This window comes from Dendropsophus ebraccatus, chromosome 1 (assembly GCF_027789765.1).
Source record: "Dendropsophus ebraccatus isolate aDenEbr1 chromosome 1, aDenEbr1.pat, whole genome shotgun sequence".
Taxonomy (NCBI): Eukaryota; Metazoa; Chordata; class Amphibia; order Anura; family Hylidae; genus Dendropsophus; species Dendropsophus ebraccatus.
This window is the reverse complement of record NC_091454.1, coordinates 3,022,433-3,034,275: the sequence shown is the minus strand read 5'-3', so window position 1 is coordinate 3,034,275 and position 11,843 is coordinate 3,022,433. Positions and strand designations below refer to the sequence as shown.

The following is an 11,843-nucleotide window of genomic DNA, read 5'->3' as shown; positions in this document are numbered from 1 at the left end:
CTGGATGTATATACACTGCACAGTACCACTTCCCTCAGTGTCTGTATGTATATACACTGCACAGTACCACTTCCCTCAGTGTCTGTATGTATATACACTGCACAGTACCACTTCCCTCAGTGTCTGTATGTATAGACTGCACAGTACCACTTCCCTCAGTGTCTGTATGTATACACTGCACAGTACCACTTCCCTCAGTGTCTGTATGTATATACACTGCACAGTACCACTTCCCTCAGTGTCTGTATGTATATACACTGCACAGTACCACTTCCCTCAGTGTCTGTATGTATATATAGACTGCACAGTACCACTTCCCTCAGTGTCTGTATGTATAGACTGCACAGTACCACTTCCCTCAGTGTCTGTATGTATATACACTGCACAGTACCACTTCCCTCAGGGTCTGTATGTATATACACTGCACAGTACCACTTCCCTCAGTGTCTGTATGTATAGACTGCACAGTACTACTTCCCTCAGTGTCTGTATGTATAGACTGCACAGTACCTCTTCCCTCAGTGTCTGTATGTATAGACTGCACAGTACCACTTCCCTCAGTGTCTGTATGTATAGACTGCACAGTACCACTTCCCTCAGTGTCTGTATGTATAGACTGCACAGTACCACTTCCCTCAGTGTCTGTATGTATATACACTGCACAGTACCACTTCCCTCAGTGTCTGTATGTATATACACTGCACAGTACCACTTCCCTCAGTGTCTGTATGTATAGACTGCACAGTACCACTTCCCTCAGTGTCTGTATGTATATACACTGCACAGTACCACTTCCCTCAGTGTCTGTATGTATATACACTGCACAGTACCACTTCCCTCAGTGTCTGTATGTATATACACTGCACAGTACCACTTCCCTCAGTGTCTGTATGTATATACACTGCACAGTACCACTTCCCTCAGTGTCTGTATGTATAGACTGCACAGTACCACTTCCCTCAGTGTCTGTATGTATAGACTGCACAGTACCACTTCCCTCAGTGTCTGTATGTATATACACTGCACAGTACCACTTCCCTCAGTGTGTGTGTATGTATATACACTGCACAGTACCACTTCCCTCAGTGTCTGTATGTATAGACTGCACAGTACCACTTCTCTCAGTGTCTGTATGTATATACACTGCACAGTACCACTTCCCTCAGTGTCTGTATGTATATACACTGCACAGTACCACTTCCCTCAGTGTCTGTATGTATATACACTGCACAGTACCACTTCCCTCAGTGTCTGTATGTATAGACTGCACAGTACCACTTCCCTCAGTGTCTGTATGTATATACACTGCACAGTACCACTTCCCATATACATTGCCACAGGGGCTATATGTCATCGGCTGGCGGGGGCTATATATATATATATATATATATATATATATATATATATATATATATATATATATAGTAGATCATTGCCGGTAATATGGCAGCTGGCTGAGGGAACACACCGGCAGCAGGGGGGTATATGGTTGTCAGACTGTATATGGTTGTCAGACTGTATATGGTTGTCAAGTTGCAAGTTTCCATGTTGAACGTTTTCAAACTAAGAAAAGAAAGAATCTAAAGGAGGAGGAGGAGGAGGAGGAGGAGGAGGAGGCTGCCGCGGCCTCTGCACACAGTAAGTCCCATTTAACATAACATTAATGTAACATGTTTTAAAATGTTGGCGACCAAATATTCTATTTGGCTCCTACATTTTTCAGGTTAGGAGCCAATGGCTCCCAGGTAAATTTTTTAGTCTGGAGCCCTGGTGTGTGTGTGGTGTATACAGGGGGAGAGGACTGGTGTGTGTGGTGTATACAGGGGGAGAGGACTGGTGTGTGGGGTCTGTATACAGGGGGAGAGGACTGGTGTGTGGGGTCTGTATACAGGGGGAGAGGACTGGTGTGTGTGGTCTGTATACAGGGGGAGAGGACTGGTGTGTGTGGTGTATACAGGGGGAGAGGACTGGTGTGTGGGGGATCTATATACAGGGGGAGAGGACTTGTGTGGGGGGGGGGGGGTCTGTATACAGGGGGAGAGGACTGGTGTGTGTGGGGTCTGTATACAGGGGGAGAGGACTGGTGTGTGGGGTCTGTATACAGGGGGAAAAAACTGGTGTGGGGTCTGTATACAGGGGGAGAGGACTGGTGTGTGGGGTCTGTATACAGGGGAGAGGACTGGTGTGTGGGGTCTGTATACAGGGGGAGAGGACTGGTGTGTGGGGTCTGTATACAGGGGAGAGGACTGGTGTGTGTGGGGTCTGTATACAGGGGGAGAGGACTGGTGTGTGGGGTCTGTATACAGGGGGAGAGGACTGGTGTGTGTGGTCTGTATACAGGGGGAGAGGACTGCTGTGTGGAGTCTGTATACAGGGGGAGAGGACTGGTGTGTGTGGTGTATACAGGGGGAGAGGACTGGTGTGTGTGTGGTGTATACAGGGGGAGAGGACTGGTTTGTGTGTCTGTATACAGACCCCCCGCACACCAGTCCTCTCCCCCTGTATACAGACCCCACACACCAGTCCTCTCCCCCTGTATACAGACCCCACACACCAGTCCTCTCCCCCTGTATACAGACCCCACACACCAGTCCTCTCCCCCTGTATACAGACCCCACACACCAGTCCTCTCCCCCTGTATACAGACCCCACACACCAGTCCTCTCCCCTGTATACAGACCCCACACACCAGTCCTCTCCCCCTGTATACAGACCCCACACACCAGTCCTCTCCCCCTGTATACAGACCCCACACCAGTCCTTTCCCCTGTATACAGACCCCACACCAGTCCTTTCCCCCTGTATACAGACCCCACACACCAGTCCTCTCCCCCTGTATACAGACCCCACACACCAGTCCTCTCCCCCTGTATACAGACCCCACACACACCAGTCCTCTCCCCCTGTATACAGACCCCCCCCCACACAAGTCCTCTCCCCCTGTATATAGATCCCCCACACACCAGTCCTCTCCCCCTGTATACAGACCCCCCCACACACACCAGTCCTCTCCCCCTGTATACAGACCCCACACACCAGTCCTCTCCCCTGTATACAGACCACACACACCAGTCCTCTCCCCCTGTATACAGACCCCACACACCAGTCCTCTCCCCTGTATACAGACCCCACACACCAGTCCTCTCCCCTGTATACAGACCCCACACACCAGTCCTCTCCCCTGTATACAGACCACACACACCAGTCCTCTCCCCCTGTATACAGACCCCCACACACCAGTCCTCTCCCCCTGTATACAGACCCCACACACCAGTCCTCTCCCCCTGTATACAGACCCCACACCAGTCCTTTCCCCCTGTATACAGACCCCCCACACACACCAGTCCTCTCCCCCTGTATACAGACCACACACACCAGTCCTCTCCCCTGTATACAGACCACACACACCAGTCCTCTCCCCCTGTATACAGACCCCACACCAGTCCTCTCCCCTGTATACAGACCCCACACACCAGTCCTCTCCCCTGTATACAGACCCCACACACCAGTCCTCTCCCCTGTATACAGACCCCACACACCAGTCCTCTCCCCTGTATACAGACCCCACACACCAGTCCTCTCCCCTGTATACAGACCCCACACACCAGTCCTCTCCCCCTGTATACAGACCCCACACACCAGTCCTCTCCCCTGTATACAGACCCCACACCCCAGTCCTCTCCCCTGTATACAGACCCCACACACCAGTCCTCTCCCCTGTATACAGACCCCACACACCAGTCCTCTCCCCTGTATACAGACCCCACACACCAGTCCTCTCCCCTGTATACAGACCCCACACCAGTCCTCTCCCCTGTATACAGACCCCACACACCAGTCCTCTCCCCCTGTATACAGACCCCACACACCAGTCCTCTCCCCCTGTATACAGACCCCACACACACCAGTCCTCTCCCCTGTATACAGACCACACACACCAGTCCTCTCCCCCTGTATACAGACCCCACACACCAGTCCTTTCCCCTGTATACAGACCCCACACACACCAGTCCTCTCCCCTGTATACAGACCACACACACCAGTCCTCTCTCCCTGTATACAGACCCCACACACCAGTCCTCTCCCCCTGTATACAGACCCCACACACACCAGTCCTCTCCCCTGTATACAGACCACACACACCAGTCCTCTCCCCCTGTATACAGACCCCACACACCAGTCCTCTCCCCCTGTATACAGACCCCACACACACCAGTCCTCTCCCCTGTATACAGACCACACACACCAGTCCTCTCCCCCTGTATACAGACCCCACACACCAGTCCTTTCCCCTGTATACAGACCCCACACACCAGTCCTCTCCCCTGTATACAGACCCCACACACCAGTCCTCTCCCCTGTATACAGACCCCACACACCAGTCCTCTCCCCTGTATACAGACCCCACACACCAGTCCTCTCCCCCTGTATACAGACCACACACACCAGTCCTCTCCCCTGTATACAGACCCCACACACACCAGTCCTCTCCCCTGTATACAGACCACACACACCAGTCCTCTCCCTCTGTATACAGACCCCACGCACCAGTCCTCTCCCCCTGTATACAGACCCCACACACACCAGTCCTCTCCCCTGTATACAGACCCCACACACCAGTCCTCTCCCCCTGTATACAGACCCCACACACCAGTCCTTTCCCCTGTATACAGACCCCACACACCAGTCCTCTCCCCTGTATACAGACCCCACACACCAGTCCTCTCCCCTGTATACAGACCCCACACACCAGTCCTCTCCCCTGTATACAGACCCCACACACCAGTCCTCTCCCCCTGTATACAGACCACACACACCAGTCCTCTCCCCTGTATACAGACCCCACACACACCAGTCCTCTCCCCTGTATACAGACCCCACACACCAGTCCTCTCCCCCTGTATACAGACCACACACACCAGTCCTCTCCCCCTGTATACAGACCACACACACCAGTCCTCTCCCTCTGTATACAGACCCCACGCACCAGTCCTCTCCCCCTGTATACAGACCCCACACACACCAGTCCTCTCCCCTGTATACAGACCACACACACCAGTCCTCTCTCCCTGTATACAGACCCCACACACCAGTCCTCTCTCCCTGTATACAGACCCCACACACCAGTCCTCTCCCCCTGTATACAGACCCCACACACCAGTCCTCTCCCTCTGTATACAGACCCCACACACCAGTCCTCTCCCTCTGTATACAGACCCCACACACCAGTCCTCTCCCTCTGTATACAGACCCCACACACCAGTCCTCTCCCCCTGTATACAGACCCCCTTCCCCCACACACCAGTCCTCTCCCCTGTATACAGACCCCCTTCCCCCACACACCAGTCCTCTCCCCTGTATACAGACCCCCCCCCATGTTACTATGGACACTGCAGCCTCCTTCCCTTTGTTTCTGCGCAGTGAATGGTGCAGCAGCGCACTGTTACCTACTTCCGATCGAGGCCCCGCCCCTCCTGCTGACATCACACTCAAAGGAGAGTACACACTCTAGCATCTACCATTCTTGGTCCCCGCCGGTCGCCGTCCCACCATCACGTGACTGACCGGAAGAGGAAGTAGTAACAGGAGCAGGAGATCGGGTGCTCCGGAGCCCCGTTATTAGCGTGTGTAAGTCATATGACCTCTGAGCGGGAACTGTGTGATGTATTCCAGGGACACGTCACTGCTGTATACTTGGGGGCATATATATATATTTACATACATACATATGAGGTGACTGATATATACAGGAGGATCCCAATATGTATACAGAGTGGAAGAGGAGGAGGAGACCGATATATATACAGAGAGAAGGAGGAGGAGACCGATATATATATATACAGAGAGAAGGAGGAGACTGATATATATACAGAGAGAAGGAGGAGACCGATATATATATATATATATATACAGAGAGAAGGAGAAGACCGATATATATACAGAGAGAAGGAGGAGAGCGATATATATACAGAGAGAAGGAGGAGGAGACCGATATATATATATATATATACAGAGAGAAGGAGGAGACCGATATATATACAGAGAGAAGGAGGAGGAGACCGATATATATACAGAGAGAAGGAGGAGACCGATATATATACAGAGAGAAGGAGGAGACCGATATATATACAGAGAGAGGGAGGAGACCGATATATATATATATATATACAGAGAGAAGGAGGAGACCGATATATATACAGAGAGAAGAAGGAGGAGACCGATATATATACAGAGAGAGGGAGGAGACCGATATATATATATATACAGAGAGAAGAAGGAGGAGACCGATATATATATATATATATATATATATATATATATATATATATATACAGAGAGAAGGAGGAGGAGGAGACCGATATATATACAGAGAGGAGGAGGAGGAGACCGATATATATATATATATATATACAGAGAGAAGGAGGAGACCGATATATATACAGAGAGAAGGAGGAGACCGATATATATATATATACAGAGAGAGGGAGGAGACCGATATATATATATATATATATATATATATATATATATATATATATATATACAGAGAGAAGAAGGAGGAGACCGATATATATACAGAGAGAAGGGGGAGACCGATATATATACAGAGAGAAGGAGGAGGATGAGACCAATATATATACAGAGAGAAGGAGGAGACCGATATATATACAGAGAGAAGGAGGAGACCGATATATATATAAATATACAGAGAGAAGGAGGAGACCGATATATATACAGAGAGAAGGAGGAGACCGATATATATACAGAGAGAAGGAGGAGACCGATATATATACAGAGAGAAGGAGGAGACCGATATATATACAGAGAGAAGGAGGAGGAGACCGATATATATACAGAGAGAAGGAGGAGGAGACCGATATATATAAAGAGAGAAGGGGGAGACCGATATATATACAGAGAGAAGGGGGAGACCGATATATATACAGAGAGAAGGAGGAGGAGACCGATATATATATAGAGAGAAGGAGGAGACCGATATATATACAGAGAGAAGGAGGAGGAGACCGATATATATACAGAGAGAAGGAGGAGACCGATATATATATATATATATATATGTATATACACAGAGAAGGAGGAGACCGATATATATATATATATATATATATATATATATATATATATACACAGAGAGAAGGAGGAGACCGATGTATATATACAGAGAGGAGGAGGAGACCGATATATATACAGAGAGGAGGAGGAGACCGATATATATACAGAGAGGAGGAGACCGATATATATACAGAGAGAAGGAGGAGACCGATATATATACAGAGAGAAGGAGGAGACCGATATATACAGAGAGAAGGAGGAGACCGATATATATACAGAGAGGAGGAGGAGACCGATATATATACAGAGAGAAGGAGGAGACCGATATATATACAGAGAGGAGGAGGAGACTGATATATATACAGAGAGGAGGAGGAGACCGATATATATACAGAGAGGAGGAGGAGACCGATATATATATATAGAGAGAAGGAGGAGACCGATATATATACAGAGAGAAGGAGGAGGAGACCGATATATATACAGAGAGGAGGAGGAGACCAATATATATACAGAGAGAAAGGGGAGACCGATATATATACAGAGAGGAGGAGGAGACCGATATATATACAGAGAGAAGGAGGAGACCGATATATATACAGAGAGAAGGAGGAGGAGACCGATATATATAGAGAGAGAAGGAGGAGACCGATATATATAGAGAGAGAAGGAGGAGACCGATATATATACAGAGAGAAGGAGGAGACCGATATATATATACAGAGAGGAGGAGACCGATATATATACAGAGAGAAGGAGGAGACCGATATATATATATATATATATATATATATATATATACACACAGAGAGAAGGAGGAGACCGATATATATACAGAGAGGAGGAGGAGACCGATATATATACAGAGAGGAGGAGGAGACCGATATATATACAGAGAGGAGGAGACCGATATATATACAGAGAGAAGGAGGAGACCGATATATATACAGAGAGAAGGAGGAGACCGATATATATACAGAGAGAATGAGAAGACCGATTATATATACAGAGAGAAGGGGGAGACCGATATATATACAGAGAGAAGGAGGAGGAGACCGATATATATAGAGAGAGAAGGAGGAGACCGATATATATACAGAGAGAAGGAGGAGGAGACCGATATATATACAGAGAGAAGGAGGAGACCGATATATATACAGAGAGAAGGAGGAGACCGATATATATACAGAGAGGAGGAGGAGACCGATATATATACAGAGAGAAGGAGGAGGAAACCGATATATATACAGAGAGAAGGGGGAGACCGATATATATACAGAGAGAAGGAGGAGGAGACGGATATTTATATATATATATATATATATATATATATATATATATATACAGAGAGAAGGAGGAGACCGATATATATATATATATATATATATATATATATACAGAGAGAAGGAGGAGACCGATATATATATATATATATATATATATATACAGAGAGAAGGAGGAGACCGATATATATATATATATATATATATACAGAGAGAAGGAGGAGACCGATATATATACAGAGAGAAGGAGGAGGAGACCGATATATATACAGAGAGAAGGAGGAGACCGATATATATATATATATATATATATATATATACAGAGAGAAGGAGGAGACCGATATATATATATATATATATATATATACAGAGAGAAGGAGGAGACCGATATATATATATATACAGAGAGAAGGAGGAGACCGATATATATATATACAGAGAGAAGGAGGAGGAGACCGATATATATATATATATATATATATACAGAGAGAAGGAGGAGACCGATATATATATATATATATATATATATACAGAGAGAAGGAGGAGACCGATATATATATATATATATATATATACAGAGAGAAGGAGGAGACCGATATATATATATATACAGAGAGGAGGAGGAGACCGATATATATACAGAGAGGAGGAGACCGATATATATACAGAGAGAAGGAGGAGGAGACCGATATATATATATATATATATATACAGAGAGAAGGAGGAGACCGATATATATATATATATATATATACAGAGAGGAGGAGGAGACCGATATATATATATACAGAGAGTAGGAGGAGACCGATATATATATATATATATATATATATATATATATATATACATACAGAGAGAAGGAGGAGACCGATATATATATATATATATACAGAGAGGAGGAGGAGGAGACCGATAAATATACAGAGAGGAGGAGGAGTAGACCGATATATACAGAGAGAAGGAGGAGACCGATATATACAGAGAGAAGGAGGAGACCGATATATATATATATACAGAGAGAAGGAGGAGACCGATATATATATATATACAGAGAGAAGGAGGAGACCGATATATATATATATACAGAGAGAAGGAGGAGACCGATATATATATATATATATATATATATATATATATATATATATATATATACAGAGAGAAGGAGGAGACCGATATATATATATATATATATATATATATATATATACAGAGAGAAGGAGGAGACCGATATATATACAGAGAGAAGGAGGAGGAGACCGATATATATATATATATACAGAGAGGAGGAGGAGACCGATATATATATATATATATATATATACAGAGAGAAGGAGGAGACCGATATATATATATATATATATATATATACAGAGAGAAGGAGGAGACCGATATATATATATATATATACAGAGAGAAGGAGGAGACCGATATATATATATATATATATATACAGAGAGAAGGAGGAGACCGATATATATACAGAGAGAAGGAGGAGGAGACCGATATATATACAGAGAGAAGGAGGAGGAGACCGATATATATACAGAGAGAAGGAGGAGACCGATATATACAGAGAGAAGGAGGAGACCGATATATATATATATATATATATATATATACACAGAGAGGAGGAGGAGACCGATATATATATATACAGAGAGGAGGAGGAGACCGATATATATATATATATATATATATATATATATATATATATATACATACAGAGAGAAGGAGGAGACCGATATATATATATATATATACAGAGAGGAGGAGGAGGAGACCGATAAATATACAGAGAGGAGGAGGAGTAGACCGATATATATACAGAGAGGAGGAGGAGGAGACCAATATATATACAGAGAGGAGGAGACCGATATATACAGAGAGAAGGAGGAGACCGATATATATATATATATATATATATACAGAGAGGAGGAGGAGAGCGATATATATATATACAGAGAGAAGGAGGAGGAGACCGATATATATATATATATACAAAGAGAAGGAGGAGGAGACCGATATATATACAGAGAGGATGAGGAGGAGACCGATATATATATACACAGAGAGAAGGAGGAGACCGATATATATATATATACAGAGAGAAGGAGGAGACCGATATATATATATATATATATATATATATATATATATATATATATATATATATACAGAGAGAAGGAGGAGACCGATATATATATATATATATATATATATATATATATATATATATACAGAGAGAAGGAGGAGACCGATATATATACAGAGAGAAGGAGGAGGAGACCGATATATATATATATATACAGAGAGGAGGAGGAGACCGATATATATATATATATATATATATATACAGAGAGAAGGAGGAGACCGATATATATATATATATATATACAGAGAGAAGGAGGAGACCGATATATATATATATATATACAGAGAGAAGGAGGAGACCGATATATATATATATATACATACAGAGAGAAGGAGGAGACCGATATATATATATATATATACAGAGAGGAGGAGGAGGAGACCGATAAATATACAGAGAGGAGGAGGAGTAGACCGATATATATACAGAGAGGAGGAGGAGGAGACCAATATATATACAGAGAGGAGGAGACCGATATATACAGAGAGAAGGAGGAGACCGATATATATATATATATATATATATATACAGAGAGGAGGAGGAGAGCGATATATATATATATATACAGAGAGAAGGAGGAGGAGACCGATATATATATATATATACAAAGAGAAGGAGGAGGAGACCGATATATATACAGAGAGGATGAGGAGGAGACCGATATATTTATATACAGAGAGAATGAGGAGAGCGATATATATACAGAGAGGAGGAGGAGGAGACCGATATATATACAGAGACAAGGAGGAGACCGATATATATATACAGAGAGGAGGAGGAGACCGATATATATATATATATATATATATATATATACAGAGAGAAGGAGGAGAGCGATATATATACAGAGAGAAGGAGGAGACTGATATATATACAGAGAGAAGGAGCAGGAGACCGATATATATACAGAGAGGAGGAGGAGACCGATATATATACAGAGAGAAGGAGGAGGAGGAGACCAATATATATACAGAGAGAAGGAGGAGACCGATATATATACAGAGAGAACGAGGAGGAGACTGATATATATACAGAGAGAAGGAGGAGACCGATATATATATATATATATATATATATACAGAGAGAAGGAGGAGACCGATATATATATATATATATATATATATATATATATATATATACAGAGAGAAGGAGGAGACCGATATATATATATATATATATATATACAGAGAGAAGGAGGAGACCGATATATATATATATATATATATACACAGAGAGAAGGAGGAGACCGATATATATACAGAGAGGAGGAGGAGACCGATATATATACAGAGAGGAGGAGGAGACCGATATATATACAGAGAGGAGGAGGAGAC

At 43.8% G+C, this 11,843-nt stretch overlaps 1 protein-coding gene across 11 annotated transcripts in view; it reads left to right on the top strand.

Moving 5' to 3' along the window:
• Nucleotides 1–1,619: 1,619 nt before the first annotated feature.
• The window catches only part of C2CD5 (C2 calcium dependent domain containing 5), a 99,129-nt gene continuing 88,905 nt past the window's right edge, over nt 1,620–11,843 (top strand). For 3 of the 11 annotated variants that reach the window (XM_069963843.1, XM_069963834.1, XM_069963802.1), the window contains exon 1: nt 5,468–5,628. The gene's annotated coding sequence lies outside the window, so the exon portion shown is untranslated. Of the gene's footprint in view, nt 1,639–5,467; nt 5,629–5,662; nt 5,734–11,843 lie in introns of those variants that run through there. The other 8 variants (XM_069963860.1, XM_069963851.1, XM_069963875.1 and 5 more) reach the window with 6 other exon arrangements.